The sequence below is a fragment of the Papaver somniferum genome, chromosome 2 (genome assembly GCF_003573695.1).
Source record: "Papaver somniferum cultivar HN1 chromosome 2, ASM357369v1, whole genome shotgun sequence".
Lineage (NCBI taxonomy): Eukaryota > Viridiplantae > Streptophyta > Magnoliopsida > Ranunculales > Papaveraceae > Papaver > Papaver somniferum.
The window spans coordinates 49,211,623-49,230,155 of NC_039359.1; positions in this window are offsets into that span (position 1 = coordinate 49,211,623).

The window sequence follows — 18,533 nt, forward strand, 5'->3', positions numbered from 1 at the left end:
CGCCAAGTACAAGGAAATCTTAGGAAATTGGGTGTACACCACTTCAAATGGTTTCCTTTCGATTTATTTTTCATGCTATTTGTAACTACTGGAAATCCAGTAGCACACACAAAGTGACAGTAACCAAGATCTAAGACATATTAAGTAATGTAAACACTGAAATCTTTATTGATGAATCATTCAAAGTAACAAAGATACAAGTTCTTGAATACAAGGAAACCCTAATCTCTCTCCCTAATTTAAGCTCTCCCACTCTCCAAAAATCCGATTCCCATAGTTTGCCTAAGGACCTCTATTTATAGGCCATTTAACCCTAATGGAGCACAGATCATTTTATCTCGTCACGTTCTCGCAGTAGCGCTTTATACTTCGCCCAGACCGTTTTCCATAAAGTTTTTCCCCTTATTTCGCTAACTTCACATGGGATTGTCGGGATACCTGTCTCTTTTCTTGCTCCCTAATTCACTTACTTCGCGGCTTTGACTTTTCAGCCAAGTAACTTTACTTCGCCCTTTATGGCTTCGCCCTTGATATCTTGTTTGACACTCCATTTTGGTCTTTCGTATCTTAGATCCTTCTCGCGAGTCTCCTTATCTTTGTTCGCATCTTCTCTGCACTTCGTGAGATTTGATCGGCGACGAAGCAACTCTGACATTCGAATTGACAAGTCCCTGACTGAGATCTTTAAGTGAGATTTTTTATCCCTTTATGTCTGACTCTGACATTTTTACGACTAATTCTCCTTTCGGCTTAGATGCAACTCCATTAAACCCATATATATTGTACGTTGATGGCACGAGATCCGAGTCCTTGTACCTCATAGTTCTAAAGGTATGATAAAAGAGTATATCGACCGAGCTCCCCGTATCCACCAAGATTCTGTCAATTGCCCAGATTTTCTTCTGTTCGGCTTGATCCTCTTCCCACTTTGAATATTTCCCAAAATTCAGGTTACAACCAAGGGGTTTGTGTGAGAATTTCCTCCTTCGGGTGCATCCTTTGCTGAGAATGTTATTTCTCTTTTCTGCCATTCTTCTAATGGTTCTCTTGTTGTAACGCTGAATATCTCGTTTCCTTCGAAGTCCCTCTTATGTATTCTTTTAAGTATGTTGTCATGGAAATTTTGGATGGTCTTCGATGCATGTATTATCGTATTACAATTCGGCTTTTGTGCTCCCCGATCTATTTCAATTCGGTATATCTGCTGATTGTCACGAAGTGGTGGTGGTGGTGGCACATAGCCTTCCAGAAAATGTGCGAGTTTTCCCTGCTCTATCAGACGAAATATAATTCGTCGAGCATTTCGACAGTCCTTTATGCGGTGCCCATGAAAATGATGATATCTGCAGAACTCATGACTCCTGGTCCCTGGGGGTGGCTCTCTTCCCAAATTGGGTGGTGGTGGGATCTCCTCTGTTAATACTATTGCCTCCCATACCTTTTCCACAGTCGTATTAAGCCTTGGGAGCTTCAAATCGTCGAAATCTGGCGCATTGGGTCTCCACTATCCAAATCTAGGTCCTTGATTATTCCTTTGTTGATACCTTGTATTGTAACTTCGTGGCTCGTAATTCCTTCGTCTTGGCTCCTCATACCTTTTTTGATCGATCCATTCTTGGTCTCCACTTAATATAGCAACAAGCTTCGCTGGGACTGGAGTTGAAGGCTCTCCCTATTCATGTTTCAAATCATTCTACACGACATGCACTGTCCTTGGTAATAGCCTTGAGTTTCCTTCTTTCGCTGGAATCGGTGCCACTTCGCTAACTTGCCTCTGCTTTTCTTCCAAGGCTATGTACTCCTCTTGGTATTCTCTCAATTTATTCATCGTCAAAGAGTTTTGAATAATGGATGTTTGAGTGTACAACAGGTCAGTTGGGATTAAAGCGTTCACGAAAACTAAGATGAAATATTTCTCGTAAACTCTCCCTGCAAGATCGTTGCATACCGTTCTCCACCTCGTCACCAATCCTCGCAGGCTTTCCGTGGGTTTCCTTCTCAAATTGAATAGAGTCTTAATAACTTGCCTCAACATGTTGTTAGTTCTATAAGTGGTCAGGAATTTCCTATGTAATTAAGTCTTTGAATGACGAAATCGATATTTCTAGTAACCCGTCAAACCAGGCCAACGCTTCCCCGGCCAAGCTCGCGGGGAAGTATCGACAAAGTACCGCATAATTTCGTCCGCATTGCATTAACAAAAGGGTGTATTGTTTCAAATGCTGCACAGCACTTTCAGATCCGATGAATATGCATGGTAGCGTTGGTAGCACGCATTTCTCTGGGATGTCCGCATACATTATCTCATAGGTAAATGGCGATTTATCGTCCTCTTCTATTGCATCCTCCAGCTGCACTCTTCTGCCTCTTCTCGAATTGTTTATCAGTGTTCTCATATCTCGCAGCTCATCCAAGACTTCCTGGTTCAGGTTCCCTCCGTTTCTCTCCCAACGGTATCCTCTCATCACACTGAGCCTTCCTTCACCATATATCCTTTCTTCCTTGTCCTTTCGGTTGAATTCGCGTTGTCTTTCATCTCATCTTCTCCTATCATTTTCCCCATGCCTTTGTTGTTCTTCGTATCTTCGCCTGTGATCTTCCCAGCTTGATATTTCCAATGCGCTTCTTAGTATTCTCTCTTCACTTTTTTATCTTTGTCGCTTCTTTCTTCGTTCTCCTCTGTCGTCCTCGCGGGTGTATCTCCTTCGTCGTAACTTTTCTTCTCCTGATGATATCATGTTCACTTCTGAATCCGTGGCGTCAGCTGCCGTTTCTTCACCTGATCCAACGTCATGTATTCTTCACCGATATTCTCCTACAATTCCTCACGAGTCGTTTCTTATCCAACAAAACCCTCTCGAAAATGATCTTCGTTGCCTCATCAGTCTGCCGCTGGTTCACGCGTTGTATTTCTCCAGCAGCTGATGTTCCTCATTTTTCCATTCTTCCTCCTCTTTTGGCTTCCAGTTGCTTGCTTCTCCTTGTTGCTACCGTGTGTGCCGCCCGATCTGTTGTTCTAGTCATCAACTTATCCTAATTTCGATATTGGTCTTTCTCTAAAACCGGATCTTAAAAGGGATGTCTCGCTAAAATCACTTACTCCTACAATTTAGCTACGATGTCTCGCTAAGACTATTACTCTAAAAACTTTAGCTTCTCTCCACTCCTTAGATGAGGATGAATCCCCAATCTAAGTTCCCTGTTTCTGGACACCAAAATGTAACTATTGGAGATCCAGTAGCACACCCAAAGTGATAGTAACCAAGATCTAAGACATACTAAGTAATGTAAACACTGAAATCTTTATTGATGAATCATTCAAAGTAACAATGTGATTAAGTAGAGAACAGGCCTTGGCCTATTTTGATGCCCGAGATCCAACTTGGATTAAGTGTAACCAAGCAGAGAGTTTTACGCCGGAGAATATCTTAAAGGGGGTTAGTCCACGAGTGAGTTTGGGGGAGTTTAATGTATTTTGAATCTTGGGGATTTTGAGGGAGTGTAAGAGAGTGTGGGGAGTTTGAGAGACTCTCCAGAAATCTCTACTTTTTTGAGAGATTTGGAGTGAGGAAAAATACACTATAAACTCCCTAGAACTCCCCATAACTCCCCCAAAAACACCAACTCCCTAGCATTCTAATTTTAACGACTAACAGGGAGTTTGAGAGTTTCTTTCAAACTCCCCCACGACTAACAGGGTTTTTTAGGGAGTTCGGGAGACTCTTCTAAACTCTCCCACGACTAACAGAGATTTCGAGAGACTCCTTTGAACTCCCCCACGACTAACAGGAAAAAACCAAACTACACCCAACTCCCTTGAGGACTAACACCCTATTAGTTTCACGTTTTTACGGCTTAAGTTTCCTTAGGATTTAGATAAGTATTATCTTTTCCTATTTAAATTTATCTTTTCTTTTCTTAGATTGCAAGTTTATGATTCTATTTAAGGGCTTTTTTAATGTTTTAGTCGATAGTTTTTGATGAATATGAAGAAAAGTTTAAAGCTCTCTTGAGTTTTCGTGTTCAGTTTATGTTTAATCCGATAACCCTGCATCAGTTTTGGCGCTAGAAACTAATAATGTTCATGGCTCGTGGAAGAGAAGAACGTAGAGTTGTTCGCGCCTCTCCTCATCCAGAGGGGATAATGAAGTTTGAGAGAATTACCAAACTTGAACGACAGGTTGAAGTGCTCACCCGTCAGATGGCTGTTATGCAGAAACAGCAAGAGCACCATCAATATCCAAATCGACGAGAAGTGGAGGAGGATGCTGATGAGGAAGACATGTTTGATGTCTTCGCTGGTAGCGTAGTGGGTAGTCAACTCGCTGCATATCAATCACATGATTCCATGTTTGAATCTGGATTGACAGTTGACATCCCTGACCTTAATGGTATTTCGCAACCAGATGATTCAATTGATTGGCTTTGTTTCGAAGAGGAAAATTCTGTAGCTTACGAATGTTCCAGGAGATGAAGGGGTACCTTCGGTAGCAGCAACATTTCGGGGAACATATGCTTCGTGGTGGCGACTATTGAAAGAATTTTCCAAAGAAAATGAACATTTGTTTTGCAGTATTGTTGTTCATGAAGAACCATTGTTTTCAGCAAGGGCAAATGAAGAAGACAAAGTTGTCGTGGATTGGGATGTACCACCCATCTACGATACCTATCCAAGTGATGAGGTGTTCTTTCAGTCAGTTGATATCGATCCTTCTACAAGAGGGGAACTGAATTTTGTAAGTACTCCTGTGGATCTATGTCATTCCGAATATCAAGCTTTACATATGGTAGAAAATATTATTTCCAGTTTGGAATTTTAAAGAAAACGTTTTTTCATAAAGAAATACTTGAAAACAATGCTAGTAAAATTCGAGGTCGAATTTTCTCGAACACCGGTAGAGAAGCCATAGCTGACAAGTCATCAGGAACTTGTTATGCTAGCACAGCATATCCCAATACTAATACTCAGATGGAGGAAGTTCTGCGATGGCCCGCAATAAAATTCCCATCTCCTGTACTTGAACGATTTACGCACGGAAGTCTCTTGGCAGTAGCAACGCTGGCTCACAGACGTCCAAATGCAATTGGATTTAATGTTCTTAACGATAACACATATGTTTACTGGACTCTTGGTTGTGGATATCTTGATGCTAATATGAAAATAGTTATGGGTCAGATTTACACAAACCATGTTTTTCATACTATGGGAAGGCAAAGAAGTTTTACACATAGTATCAGCATCGTGGATACGGAGAGTTACGTCTTTCTATATTCGCTTTTAAAATCTTATCTCTGGTTTGGTATATGCGTTTCGTTTAAGAAGTATATGAATCCTAGCAGCCAAGAACATTTGAACAGCAAGGTCCATTATCGCTAGTTTGGTCGGCGAAAACTGAAATCAGAGGGAATCCATTCTTTTGAGAATAGTGAGCCTAAATCATTCTTTAATAGTGTTCTTGAGAAACTGTTCACCTGGGAAATGTCATATTATTGGTATATTTGTCATTATGCAATTATAATTGCTGAGGAAATTGTTTTGGCTGTATCTACAAATGACTGCATATCTTCAATTGCTACACAGATTTCGTTGGTCAGGGAGTTTTCTTTTAACAAGGAAGAGCAGCTAAGTCGGGTAAAGGTAGGCAGCACTAGATGTTTTGTTATACTGAATACTGCCATTGCAATTGTAAGGCACTTTGCTGGACTGTCTTATATCACAAGAGATTTTTATGGTCAGACTGAAGCACCCTCAAGGTACGTCATTTTTTTAAAAGATCTTGTTGTTGCCGCCAGAAGAATTATTGTTCCCGAAGGTTTTGCGCCAGTATTTGAAATCATACCAAGCAAATTAAGGAAGTTTTTCTCATTCTCTGGCATGTACTATTATAGCAAAACTTATTTTGAAGTTTTTGTATACGCTGTTGTTATGCCATTTTTAATAGAGATATAGAAACACATTAGGATTATGCTACAGGAGCTGGTGAAGAAATGGGCAAGTTACAAGGTTTCTACACGATGGTGTTCAAGGTTTTCCAACTACTGCGACCTTTATTTCGGCATTCGGAGATCGTTTCCACCAGGCAGTGAAGTCAGTTCCTTTTACTTCCATGAGTTGTTCATTAGTGGAATTAGTGATGCAACAAAATGTGTCGCAATTTTCCCAATTAATCAAGAGCAAGAAGAGATTGTTGTTTATTGTCCTCTGAAAAGTCTTGAAGATGCATGTTCAGTTTACATTTACATGCTGAATTTTGTGGATTGCATGGGTACTACAGTTGTCCATCATCTGCAAAAAAGTAGTGAGGGTAATGTGGTAAAGCTTTTCTTTGATGTTAACTTTGAGAGAAATAGTTTTGATATACTCTCTGAGTTATTCCTTCCTAACTCAAAAGACATGTGCGAGGAGCTAATGCAGTATCCAGACTCTGCAATACCATGTTAATGGGAGTTAACGACTGCTGTTCTTACCCCGGATCCATTTCCTTTGTTACAAACAATGAAGGCTTACAACATTGTGCATCAGCGAAGGAAAGCAGCAATGAAATCAGATGGTCCATAATGGCAACTGCAAGATGAAACTTAGCTTATATAAAGACAACTCTCTATATTGATGTTTAGAAAATCTTTCAAAACTAAACACAAGCTCTAATCTTGCTCATATGATCAACCACAACTTTGGTGATCATATATATATTGAACTATGAATTCCTTTTCCTAGTCCTATTACCTTATTACACGTCTTTCCTTTTCTTAGAACTATATGACTTCTAATTCCCTTAGGATTACATCAATTTCCTAATCTTGTCCTAACCAGCTTGTTAGTGACTTCTATGTTGAAGTTAATCCAACATTCTCCCCGTTAAGATTCAACCTTAACCGTGACATATCTTGTACTCCAATCAGTTGTCTCATTTCTTCAAACTTGATCTGAGCTAATGCCTTTGTCAATATATCTGCTTTCTGCTCAGTTCCTGGTATGTGTTGAACGTTGATGATCTCCTTCTCGATACATTCTCGTATAAAATGATACCTTTTGTGAATGTGTTTCGTCTTCCCATGAAACAATGGATTTTTAGTAAGTTCAATTGTAGACTTATTATCAATCTTGATGAGAATTTTTTCAGGTTCTCTTCCTTTGATTTCACCCAACATTTCTTGAAGCCATATTGATTGTTTAGTTGCTTCTGTTGCATCCATAAACTCAGCTTCACAGGATGAGAGGGCTACAGTGTCTTGCTTCTGTGAACACCATGTAATAGGTGCTTCGCTTAGATAAAATATATGACCAGTTGTACCTTTTCCATCATCTTGGTCAATATTATGACTGTTGTCACTATACCCAACAATTCCTTTTGATCCTCCTCGACCATACTTCAATCCACAGCTGATTGTTCCTCTTAGATATCTCAATATCTGCTTTATTACATCACCATGAGACTTGCGTGGACTCTGCATATAACGGCTTGCTACTCCCACAGAAAAATCCAAGTCTGGTCTTGTGTGTAACAAGTATCTAAGGCATCCAACATTTCTTCTATAACTCGTTGGATCAATCTCAGCTTCTTCTTGTGCCTTTGAAACTTTAAGTCCAAACTCCATTGGTATCTTAGTTGGATTACAAGTTTCAAGTCCTGCTTCTTTCAGAATTCTCCTTGCATAAGCTTCTTGTTTAATCTGAATCCCATATACTCCTTGATGGACTTCTATGCCAAGGTAATAAGTGAGTTTTCCGAGGTCTGACATCTCAAACTTTGATGACATTTCTCTCTTGAACTCATTGATCACCTTAAGGGAGTTGCCAGTCAAAAATGGATCATCTACATAGACTGCAATCACAAGAAGCGTTCCCTTTTCTTTTCTTCTGTATACTGATGTTTCTTTAGAGCACTGAACAAATCCGATTTCTCTTAAGATTTGATCTAACTTTGTATTCCAGGCTCGAGGAACTTGTCTTAGACCATATAGAGCTTTTGATAACTTATAAACCTTATGCTCTTGTCCTTTTACTTCAAAACCTTCTGGTTGTTCAACATACACATCTTCTCGCAATTCACCATGTACGAATGCTGTCTTAACGTCTAAGTGGTGAATTTCCCATGATTTTGATGCTGCTTCTGCTATTAAGAGGCGAATTGTCTCTAGTCTAGCAACTGGTGCGAAAACTTCATCAAAGTCTATGCCTGATTCTTGAACGTATCCCTTAGCTACAAGTCTTGCCTTATATTTGTTGACAGTACCATCAGCATTCCGTTTTATTTTGAAGATCCACTTAAGACCAATCACTTTTACCCCACCTGGCTTATCAACTAGAAACCAAGTCTTGTTTCTTTTAATTGAAATAATTTATTCTCTACATGCTTGTGTCCATTTAGTCGAGACCTTTGCTTCTTTAAAATTCCTTGGTTCATCATTAACAGAAAGTAGCATAATCTCAGATTCTTCTGCAGCTTGAAGAACATAATCCTCCAGATACAGTGGCTTTTTTATCTGTCTTGTTGATTTTCGCAGTGGAATGGGTTGAGTTATTTCATCGATCTCCTCTTCTTCTTCTTCTTCTTCTTCTTCGTTATTCTCAGTGTTTTCATTATTCTCTTCTTTTTCTTGATTAACATCATCGTTTCTATTGGTATTAATGATTATGGGTCCTTCGCCTTCATCAATTACTTGACCCCATATCATGTGAAACACTCCTGGATCCCTACTTGGTCCATCATTAGTTTATTTCCAGTTCTAGTTTGCTTTTTCATCGAATACCACATCTCGACTCACTATCACTCTTTTCGTTGTTGGATTGAATAATCTGTAAGCTTTGGATCCAGGCTCAATTCCTAGATTCACAAGAGTCTGAGATCGATCATCCAGTTTCTTAAGAGTTGCAGAATCAACTTTTGCGTATGCCTTGCAACCAAACACTCTTAAATGATCTATGTTTGGTTTTCTCTTTCGCAAACTTTCATATGGAGTCATGTATTTCAGAGCTTTCGTAGGTATCCTGTTTATTAGGTATGTGGAGTGTCGTACAGCTTCTCCCCATAGATAATTAGGTACCTGCATAGGCTTTAAAGAACTTCTTGTCATCTCCATTAGAGTCCTGTTGCTCCTATCCACCACTCCGAACCATCTTGTTCATAGATATAGTTTTTAAGGTTCTGAAACTTATGTGTCCTAATCTTGCATGCCACTTCCATGTCTGATCTTCCAGAATCATATTCAGACACAATGGCCTTCCAATCATGAGACTTATCTTGTAGAGTCTATTCTGTGAGTGTGAGACTCTAACTAAAAGTATTCCACTTGGGTCATGAACTGTTAGATAATCTTGTCGCATTCTAACATCACATCCAACTTCTGTAGCTTGTCCTAAACTTAGAATGTTTCTTTTTAAGTTTGGGATGAAGTAGATGTTTGTGACAAGCTTCTGTTCTCCGGTCTTGCTCTGAAATAGAATTGATCCTTTCCCTTCAATTTCTACAGAAGATCCATCCCCAAACTTCACTTGTCCTTTGATTTTCTCATTGAGTTCAGAAACGTAGTGTCTCTTACCAGTCATGTGATTGCTGGCTCCATTATCTAAATACCAGATTCCTTCTTCTCCATCCTTTGATTCGTAGTTTTTTGGTATTAGTTTCCCTTCGTTTAAGAATACAACTTCGTGCATGAAAAGAGTTGTATCTGCTTTCCTTGTTTCATTCTTGTTTGCTTCTTCCATCTTTTGTATTCTTTCAGGGCATACAGAGGAGAAGTGTCCTGGTTTATCACATCTGTAACAAATAATGCTTGATCTATCCTTCTTTTCTTTCCCTTGGTTTGATCATTCTGACTTGTTATTCTATCTTGTGAGTTAAACCTTCCTCCCCTTCCTCGGCATCTGTTTCATCTTCCACCTCTTCCAAGACCTCTTCCTCTTGTCGCAGAGTTTTGTTGGTAAGAGTTTGTGTACAAGAGTTTTCCTTGAGTTTCTCCATTGTTTTCTTCATCAAGGATTCTCTCTTCATATGCTTTCAATCTTCTAATTATATCTTCATAGCTAGTCTTCTTTAAATCTAAGCCTTGTTCGGGAGAAGCTATGATATGAATATACTTGGATCTTGGTAAACTATTGAGAAACTTCTTTACCAGTTTATCTTCATCAATGGATTGTCCAAGTGACGCAGCTTTTGAGGCTATCTCTAATAGCTTTCTTGCAAAGCTATCAATAGTATCAGTGTCTTTCATCTTCACTCTTTCAAATTCAGACATTAAGGTTTGCAGACGGGCTTCTTTTACTCGATCAGCTCCGAGATTACGTGCCTTTATTGCATCCCAAATTTTCTTTGAAGTTTCCTGTTCACCAACTTGTAGAACAAGACATTCTGGTATTGCTTGAAAGAGTAATCCAATGGCAACATTTTTTTTGTCTGGCTCCAATGTACCAGGATCAATTGTTTCCAAAACTTTGTAGATTTTCATCAGTACCTTCATTCTCATGGCCCATACTGTGTAGTTTGTGGCGTTGAGGATTGGAACTTGTATTGATGGTGGTGTGAGCTGTTTTGCACCCACAATGGTTGTTTCGTTTTCCATGGCTCAGAAACAAGCTCTGATACCAATTAATGGCAACTGCAAGATGAAACTTAGCTTATATAAAGACAACTCTCTTTATTGATATTTAGAAAATCTCTCAAAACTAAACACAAACTCTAATCTTGCTCATATGATCAACCACAACTTTGGTGATCATATATATATATAGAACTATGAATTCCTTTTCCTAGTCCTATTACCTTATTACATGTCTTTCCTTTTCTTAGAACTAGATGACTTCTAATTCCCTTAGGATTACATCAATTTTCTAATCTTGTCCTAACCAGCTTGTTAGTGACTTCTATGTTGAAGTTAATCCAACAGTCCAGCCAATAATTTCTGTTATCTGTTGTGTTTTAGAATCTCCATAGCTATTAGTTTTGTTTTTCACCGTGGCGAGAAAGAAGAGAGGAAGATGGATTTTGTTTTTGACCGTGGGAAGAAAAAAAAAGAGGAAAAAATTCAGAGAAGAATTTTATTTGAGCTGGGGAGAATTATGAAGTAGAGAACATGCCTTGGCCAATTTTGATGCCCGAGATCCAACTTGGATTAAGTATAACCAAGCAGAGAGTTTTACGCCGGAGAATATCTTAGTTTCACGTTTTTAAGACTTAAGTTTCCTTAGGATTTAGATAAGTATTACCTTTTCCTATTTAGGTTTATCTTTTCTTTTCTTAGGTCGCAAGTTTATGATTCTATTTAAGGGCTTGTTTAATGTTTTAGCCGGTAGTTTTTGATGAATATGAAGAAAAGTTTAAAGCCCTCTTGAGTTTTCGTGTTCATTTTATGTTTAATCCAATAACCCTGCATCACAAAGATACAAGTTCTTGAATACAAGGAAACCCTAATCTCTCTCCCTACATTAAGGTCTCCCACTCTCCAAAAATCCGATCCCCATACTTTGCCTAAGGACCTCTATTTATAAGCCATTTAACCCTAATGGAGCACATCTCATTTTATCTCGTCACGTTCTCGCAGTGGCGCTTCATACTTCACCCAGACCGTTTTCTGTAAAGTTTTTCCCCTTCTTTCGCTAACTTCACATGGACTTGTCGGGACATCTGTCTCTTTTCTTGCTCCCTAATTCACTTACTTCACGGCTTTATCTTTTCAGCCAAGTAACCTTACTTCGCCCTTTATGGCTTCGCCCTTGATATCTTGTTTGACACTCCATTTTGGTCTTTCGTATCTTAGATCCTTCTCGCGAGTCTCCTTATCTCTATTCGCATCTTCTCTGCACTTCGCGATATTTGATCGGCGACGAAGCAACTCTGACATTCGAATTGACAAGTCCCTGACTGAGATCTTTAAGTGAGATTTCCTATCCCTTTATTTCCGAAACGTGGCGAACCTATTTCTTGTACCTACACTATTATAAGCAAACTCCATTTGAGGAAGACTAACATCCCATTTCTTAGGATTCTCTGCACAAAGACACCTTAACATATTATCCAAGGTTCTGGAAATTCAGTTTGGTCCCTAGGCGCCTCCACAAAAATCCTCAAAAGTCGCTAGTAAATTTTGTATCTCTATCGGAAACAATGGTTTTTGGCATACAATGTAAGCAAATAATCTCCCGGAAAAACAATCTGGCTACTCCCGAGGCATCGTCGGCATACCATGTACGTGGCAGTCCTAAAACGAAGTCCATCGATAAATCTTCCCAAATATTTTCTGGGATAGGTAGCGGCGTATGTAACCCAGTATTTCGAGCGCGAACTTTGCTTGTTAGGCATATGTAGCACCTCTCTACAATCTTTCCCACATCCCGTAGAAGCTGAGGCCTAAAATAACGGTCTGACACAAAACCAATAGTGGTTTCCCTGCCCAAATGAGCACTAAAACTTCGACTATGCAACTCCCGTATAACGGCTTCTCGAAGTGACCTAGTGGTAAGCATAGCTAATTTCCTTTAAACAAGTACCCATCCTGAATGTGGTAGCCCAGTGTCGGCCGTCCTTGATTTAAAGTTTCCAAAATTCCTCCAATGTCAGAGTCACCTTCGTACCATTCCTTAACAACTTCAAAACCAACCAACTCAATTTTGAATTCTGCTCATGGTAGCACTCCTACTCAAGCATCAACTACTTTATTTTGTGAGCCTGACTTGTGCTTCAAAATAAAATTGAATTTTTGGAGAAAAGTAACCCAACTTGCATGCATCGGATTGACAGTCTTTTGGGTACTCAAATGTTTTAAAGATTGATGATTACTAAGAGAATAAATTCCCTATTTAACAAATAATTATGCTCCCAATGTTTCAAAGCTCTCACCACTGCATAACATTCTGATTCGTATACGGTCCAGCGTTGTCGCGACTCTTTGGATTCTCGCTCATATACTCTACTGGATTCCCTTCTTGTAAGAGTACTGCACCAATTCCCTTCATGCTGCATTGCCTGTCATATTAAAAGCGAATCCGGTCTATTTCAGGATCATGCGCTGGAGAAATATGAAGAATTTCTTGAAGTCTTGAGAAACATACAATCCCGGAGTATGGTGCGCGCAGCTGTTGCTAGAGTTAAGGTTTTGCTTGAAGGTCATCCAGATCTTATTGTGGGATTCAACTACTTATTGCCGCCAGGATATGCCATCCCAACGGAAGATGGTGAGTGCCAGCGCCATACTGGTACCGGAGAAGTCACCAACTGCAATGGCATCATGTATTAGAACCTTTGTGAGAGATCGAAGATACTACTGAAGCGTCACATCAAGATGACATCATCCAGAATATATTTTGTGTCAGGAAATCAAGAAGAAGTTGGGAAATTCTTATGATTACCGGGAAATCCATGAAGTGCCTTTATATTTATAGCAAAAAGATCATTTCACTCGGTGAATTGAAAGGTGTGGTTGTTTTTTTGGTGGGAGATGATTAATATCTTATCGAATTTATTGAGAGCAAGAAAATCTTTCGGGACCAAAGTTCACCTTTAACTAACAGTTCCTCAGCATGCATAATGGTATCTTTCACCAATTGTGATAGCATAGCTAGTTCGTACCAATTATCTTCACATCTAAATATACGTTCTTCGTATTTGTTTTTTTTTTGTATGCTTGAAATGGTAATCCTCGTCTCTCAAAGTACTTTCTGACATAAAAATGTCATTCAACGCTTCATTCCCGAGATCCGTTTTTAAAAAGTGGTTAAGAACAATAATACCTTACATATACGTCTAATAGTAAAAAAGTTACTTTTCAGATATATGTGTGTTTTTGTCATTTGCTACAACGATGGTTAAACCTGATATTTTCTCAAACACAATTTGATGGTTTTTTAAATCACCAAGATGGAAAATAATACAATTGAATCAGAAAGGCCTAAACTTATGGAGACTCATTTGACTAATCGATATCTACAGTGCACTGAACTCTTATATGGTGACCATGGACTGGAGGTGACTGACCTATTAAAAGTGTAACTACTGGAAATCCAGTAGCACACCCAAAGTGATATTAATCAAGATCTAAGACATATTAAGTAAGGTAAGCACCGAAAATTCTTATTGATGAATCATTCAAAGATACAAGTTCTTGAATACAAGGAAATCCTAATCTCTCTCCCTAGGTTAAGCTCTCCCATTCTCCAAAATCCTCTCTACCATACATTGCCCAAGGACCCCTATTTATAGGCCATCTAACCCTAATGGAACACAACTCATTTTATCTTGTCGCGTTCTCGCAGTAACGCTTTACACTTCGCCCAGACCGTTTTCCATAAAGTTTTCCCCCTTCTTTCGCTTACTTCACATGGGCTTGTCGGGACACCTGTCTCTTTCTTGTTCCATAATTTATCTATCTCGTGGATTGTCTTTTTATCTAAGTAATCTTACTTCGTCCTTGATATCTTGTTGGATACTTCAACTTGGTGCGAGTCTCCTCGCTTCTGCACGCACTCTCTTTGTGCTTCGCAGGGGCGATCGACGACGAGATAATTCTGACATTTGAATTGACAAGTTTCTGATTGGGATCTTTTAGTGAGATTTTCTATCCCTATTTCTTCCCTTTATGTCCGACACGTGGCGAACCTATTTCTTGTACCTACATTTTTCCTTTTCTTATTCTATTCGAGTCATACGAGAATGGAATAAGAACCGTTTCAGATTCCCTAGCCGCCACGTTCTCCACTTCCCTGCCTCCACGTGTCCACGTTCTCTGGGTAACCGTTTATTGCTGGTTAGTATACCTCGAAAGTGTCGTCAAACCATTAAGCCAGTCGTCCTTCCTGTGCTATTTGTATCCCACTCGACCTAAGTCTGGGGTTTCATCCCCTCTTCTTTCTTTCTGCGTTTATCTGGTTTTGTGTTTTCTCTTTCTTCTTCCATTGTCGCTTCGCTTCTTATTCCTCTATTCTTCTCTCATTATCATGGCTTCCAAGAATGTCTCCATAACTACTTCTCTTAAATCCGTTGAGGATTTCCAAGCAGATTTTCAAAAGATGGGTTTAACCCTAACTCCTGCTGTTGACTCTTCTGTGAGTCCTCCTGTTATTGCTACTCAGGATATGGAGCTTAACTACAGGTGGATTCATTCGGATACTTGGACGGCGGACAAGATGATCGTCACGATTCGTCAGTTGAGGGCTGGATTAACTTTCCCACTGTATGATCCTTCCAACCCCATCTTCCTCGAGATTCTGGTAAAGATGCAGTGCGGGGCTTTTCAACTTTCGGGTAACGCGATTCGCATCCCCAGCGAGTTTAAATTCCATTCTGGTAGTGGTATCTCGCAGGTTCCATCAGTGGATGAAGAATTCGATCTCGCGATTTCAACGTGGATTCCTTCGTGGCTAACTATTTGGCAAAGTTCACAAGCATGAGAGAGCACCAGGAGTGGGGCATTGAGCTTGTTCGAAATACTGTCGTGGCTCCGACCAAAACTATCTTGTTAGACGTGGATTCCCAACTTCGCCTTTCTTGTGACGATGATTGGGCGATGTTTCCCCTGGTGGTGGGTGGACCTTGGAGGCTTCGTTGGTCTGTGACAGCCGAGGTATAACTTCTTTCTTTGAGATATTCCTTGATTCAAGATTCGATTAGTTCTCATGTTCCTCCTTTCTTTCAGTTCGCAATGCCTGCCGCTGGCTTTCTCAGGACGGGCAAGGAAATAGTGGTAACCACCAAGCCCTCAACTCCCAAACAGGTATCCATCTCGCCTATAACTTTTTTCTCGTGACATCTTGAAATCCTAATCCTTTTCTCCTTGCAGGACGATATTCCTCTTGTTAAGCATCCCATCTCGGGGTCGACAAAGGGGCGAAAAAGGCGTGATCACCCTAGTCTGCCTCCTCCTTTTTCTCAGGTATTCTACTTCGTCATCATTACTACCTCACTTGATTCGAAATCTTAGCCCTCTTCCTGTTAATATTGTTACTTCTCAGACTGGTGCCCCTCCTTCAGGTGAGCATAAGAGGCAACGAAAGGTCCGGGATCTAGCTACTTTGACCACAGTTCCAAAGTCTTTCATATTTACAAGCCTCTCTACTCCTCCCAAGACTCAACCTTCTAAGCCTCGCGCGACCGCATTTTCCAAAGTAGTTGATCCTCTTGTTCTTCCCAAGATTGAGCGTCCCAAGAAGCCTACTAAGGATCCTTCTGCCAGCGAGAAGAAGAAGCAAGCGGCTTCGTCGGCTATGTCTAACCTCATTTATGATCCTGACATGATGTTTCTTCGGGAGGTTTATGACAAAGCTCGCGAAGATCCATCTCTGAGGTCCTGTGCCTTAGAGTCCTTGGTGACCTTTAGCTCTGACGATTTTCTTTCCCAAGATTCTTCTGTGATGCTGAAAGCCTCTATGAACTTGTCTCTCCAGCAACATTCCGCCTTAATATACCAGGTAAATCCTTTGTATCTCCTCAGATCGACCTCCCTCTCGCTCTGAGGCTTACTTCTAACTTTTGGTTCTTTGATTTACAGGAGGTCAATCGTCATATGGCCAGCCTCGTGGAGATTAGTCTGGTCCGCGAGAAAGCCAAGAAGGATGAATCTCAAATCAAAACTTTGGCAAAGGAGCTCAAATAGGAGAAGGATCACTTCATCAGACAAAGTCAGAAGATAGAGAAGCCTCTAAGTAAGTTCCCTCCCCTCGCAGGTTCGTTTTTTGCCTTTATCTTTACTTCTGTTATTTTCTTATTTCGTATTTTGTCAAGCTTGGTGCATGCAATGACAAACGAGTGCCTGCGAAGCATCCGCCTTATTAGAATATCTTCGTGCCGAGAACATGAACTTCGTGACCCAAAATGATTGTTATGTGTCTGAGAACACAATTTTAAATGAGAAGGTCGAAACTATTTTTTCGCAAGTGGATCGTCTGTCCATTGACTGTTCTCGTAATGAGGAGATGAATTCAATGAGTCAAAAATTTCATGATGACAATGAGCGCCTCAAGCTGGAACTTCAACGATTCAACAATTCCCTCCTCACTTCGCGGAATATTCATTCCTCGTATAAGAGATTGGAAGAAGATAACGAGCGCGTGATCACTAACTAAAATAAGGTTGTGATTGATCTTCGCAAGTCTCGTAATAAGGTAGCTGGTCTAAACGAAGAGATTGACTGTCTGAAAAAGAAAGTGGAACTCCTTCAGTCTCAGCTAAATAACTCCTCTCGCCTGAAGTCCATCAAACCTTTATCTCAAGCCATGTCCGCAGATTCTCTCCAAAACAAGGGTGTTCTTATCAATCTATGGTAAAGGTTGGGAAAATCATATCATGAGTTGTGTGTCCAACTCCAAGAGTCGGATCTAGCGATATCCAGGATGGATCATTTGTATACCGACGTCCAAGGAACCTTGAATACCACTATTTTACAAATGGAAGGTAGCTTTAGGTGAGTGAGAAATGTTATTGATGATGTCAAACTTCTAGTTTCTGATGAATCTTTGTTTATTTTTCTTTTTGCAGAATCCGAAGAGCGTCATAAGAATCAAGTCCTTCGCCTTTCTCATGAAAGGGGTGAATTTCTCACAGAGGTTTCTCGTCTCAAGAATGAGGTCGATGATTTGAACGTGATATGGACGAGATGATTGAGATTTCTGCGAAGGTAGCGAAGTGTGCTCGCAAGAATATTCAGAACTATCTGGTCTCTCTTTTCGGAAACTTATGCGACGAGCAGGGTATTCCTCATCTTACTTTTACTCTTGAGGTGTTCTCTGATGACGAGCAACCAAAGGATGATAGGTTCATCTCGGGTGAGGAAGATAGGCTTACTGAGGAGCGAAAGAAAATGTCCATAAGAAAGCTTTTTTAGCTGGTCAGGTAAGTTTCATTCTTCTGAACCAAACACCCCCTAAGTATAAGGATCCTGGATTCCCCACCATATGTTGTGCGATTGGTAATCACATGGTCGATAAAGCTTTACTTGACTTAGGAGCTAGTGTTAACTTACTCCTGTATCATGTATACACCCAGCTAGGCCTTGGTAAGTTGAAACCGACTAAAATGACACTACAATTAGCTGATAGGTCTGTCAAAGTCCCTCGTGGTGTCATAGAGGATGTTATGATTGAGGTTGATAAGTTTATTTATCCTGTGGATTTCGTTGTTCTAGACACCCATCCTGTTCAGGACCCAAGTCGTCAAATCTCAGTGATTTTAGGTCGCCCATTTTAGCCACAGCTAACGCTGTCATGAATTGTAGGACTGGGCTTATGAACATATCCTTTGGTAATATGACCATGAACTAAATGTCTTTAATGTTACTAGACAACCTTCAGAGAATGATGATTTAGAAGAAGTGAATATGATTAGCACTTTAGTTCAGGATTTGGTTCAGGATAATTGGCTTGACACTTTATTGGTAGATTCTTTAGATGATTTTGAGGAAACCACTCTCTTAGATCAGATATGTGATCAATCTTTAGAAGAAGCTCTTGAGTATTTTAAAGATTCTATGGACCCAGAAATTCAGGAAATAGTTTTAGTTTTTTCTGAGAATAATGATGACCCTAAGTTTGGGGGTAAAGAACTAGA